We start from the raw sequence: 2984 nt of genomic DNA on the forward strand, positions 1-2984 counted from the left end.
TCCTGTGGCATTCTGTGCTGCATCCTGGTGGAGCCAGTCTGCTGCTGAAGGTGCTCCTCAGGTTGACCAGTGTGTCATGGAGGGGGTGAACTGTATTGTCCAAGATGCCCCACAGTTTGAGGAGCATCCTCCCGTCCAAGACCACCTCCAATGAATCCAACTCCACCCCCAGGACGGAGCCAACCTTCCTGATGAGCTTGTTGGTTCTGTTGGCATCCACAGCCTTCGCCCTGCTCACAAATGTGGGCTTTAGCAGAAAATAGTTGAGGCAAGACATTGTGGAACCTGTCTTGTTGATAGGAGAGTATTGGATGGAACTGTAGCTCAAGTTCAGGTGAGTGGGTCAGAAGAGTACAGTATAGAATACTCTGCCATCAACGACTGGTTCCACTACGTCTCACTTCAACTATTTTCTCCTGAAGCCCACATTTGTGAGTTTATTGCCACTAGACGTGATGTTGTAATCTCACTTACTCGTGCTTACAACGTGACAGCCACTGCCCTATTTCACACTAATGTGTGTCACTCTTGTACTCACTGACCTACTTTTCCCCCCAATCCATCAATACCTCACATTTGTTATTGTTTACTTTGTGCGGCCCCTGGTTGAACCCCACCTGGACCCCCTGCAGGTCGCTTAACAAACAAAGGTGGAGGTGGAGGATACCATCATCCACCTGCTCCATCGTTCCTTTGCTCACCTGGATAAGCTGGGAAGCACAGAGAGTCATGTTTTTTTACTTCTCCAGTGCGTTTAACACCATCCGGCCTGCACTGCTAGGGACCAAACTGATGAAGATGGGGGTGGATGCTGCATTGGTTCCTGGATCACTAACTACGTGTCTGGATGACCACAGTATGCCAGGCTACAGAACTGTGTCTCAGACACGGTAGTGAGCAACACAGGGGCCCTACAGGGGCCGGTCCTCTCTCCCTCCCTGTTCACCATCTACACCTCGGATTTCAGATACAACTCAGACTCCAGCCACCTGCAGATGTTTTCGGATCACTCTGCAATTGTGGGCTACATCATTGAGGGGGGGGAAGCTGAATACAAAGGTGTGGTCAACGACTTTGCTGAGTGGTGTGGGCTGAATCACCTGCAGCTCAACACCGACAAGACTAAAGAGTTAGTGGTGGACTTTAGGAGAAGAGGAAACCCCTGTCCCCAGTCTCCATGGGTGTGGATGTGCAGTTTACCAAGGAGTACCTTGGCGTTTACCTGGACAGTAAACTGGACTGGTCCAGGAACGCTGAGGCACTGTATAAGAAGGGACAGAGCCGGCTGTATTTTCAGAGGAGGCTCTGCTCCTTCAACGTCTGCAGTAAGATTCTGCAGATGTTCTACCAATCGGTGGTGGCCAGTGCCATCTTCTACGCTGTCGTGTGCTGGGGCAGCAGGGCGAAGGCTGTGGATGCCAACAGAACCAACAAGCTTATCAGGAAGGCTGGCTCCGTCCTGGGGGTGGTCTTGGAGGGGAGGATGCTCCTCAAACTGTGGGGCATCTTGGACAATACAGCTCACCCCCTCCATGACACACTGGTCAACCTGAGGTATTCATTCACAAAATGCTGGAGTAACTCAGCAGGTCAGGCAGCATCTCAGGAGAGAAGGAATGGGTGATGTTTTGGGTGGAGCCCCTTCTTCAGTCTTACATTACTCTTGCATTACTCAACCTGAGGAGCACCTTCAGCAACAGCCAGGTTCCACCAAGATGCAGCACAGAACTCAGACTGACTCCCCTCCACAAATTCTGCATGTACCCAATCCTGAACTTCCCACTCCTCTCTTAATTTCATGTTTCTTGTTGTGTTTTATGACTGTTGGCAGACCAATTTCCCTCCTGGGATAAATACAGTTTTAGCGATTCGTATTGTGAAAATCTACTCCTCACGCCTTTTGCGGGTTTAGTGGGAGTGAGTGGGAGAGTGAATCTTGCAGCACGATATCCTGGGCCATAATGTTGATCAAAACTCTCACTCACCTGTCCTTGAGCTACAGTTCCATCTAATACTCTGCCGTTAACAAGACTGGTTCCACAAGACTAGTTGCTTCAACTGTTTTCTGCTGGATTCGGGCTAAATGATGAAGCAATTCAAGGATGGATTCCAAGCCTTCTGGAATTGTGCAACATCCCTAGATTCCTGAACCTCCTGGCCCAAGACTGCTCAGTTTGGCGAAGGAGAGTTTGGGATGGAATTGAGCGCTTCCAGACCATTTGTTAGGAGTTTCAAAGCTTTGCTTAATTGGCAGATGGAGTGCATCACCTACCAAACTACCATTCCCACAATGACCCAAGAGCTAGTCCACAGAATCAGAGTGAGCACGACATTCTCAAGCCTAGACAATCTTCATCTGAAGAAGGGTGTCAACCCGAAAAGCTCATCTATTCCTTTTCTCCAGAGATGCTGTCTGACCTGCTGAGTTACTCCAGTTTTTTGTGTCTATCTTCGATTTAAATTAGCATTTGCAGCTCTTTCCTGCACATTCTCAATCCTAATGGATTGTGAAAAAAAACTTCATTCAGCCATACGATTTATTAGGTACTCCACATTTCTGCACTTCTGACTCTTAACATCTATCTGCTTTGCTTCACTTCATTGTTAATGATGATGCACTTTTTCTGCCGGGACCCTACGTTCTGTAATTCCTTTTCTAAAGTTGTACATCTCTCTCCTTCTCCTTTAAGGCACTTCTTTAAAACTCTAAAAGTGTTCTAATCTCCTTTATATATCTTAATATCAAATTTGGATTGTTTATGGTGTGAATTCTTGTTGAGATAATTTCCTGCATTAATGCTGCTGCACAAGTGTAAGTTATTTCTATTGGCAGCTGTTAAATATTCAACACACAAATCAAACTACATGCACCTGGGTGTGGTAATGTACGCAATACACAGGGGCAAGCCCCACCTCAAACCAGTTTGCCAAGTTTTATTTAATAAAGTCAGTGACACCAGTCTGTATGCTCACACGGCAGCCGA

The sequence above is a fragment of the Rhinoraja longicauda genome, chromosome 32 (genome assembly GCF_053455715.1).
Source record: "Rhinoraja longicauda isolate Sanriku21f chromosome 32, sRhiLon1.1, whole genome shotgun sequence".
Classification (NCBI taxonomy): Eukaryota; Metazoa; Chordata; class Chondrichthyes; order Rajiformes; family Arhynchobatidae; genus Rhinoraja; species Rhinoraja longicauda.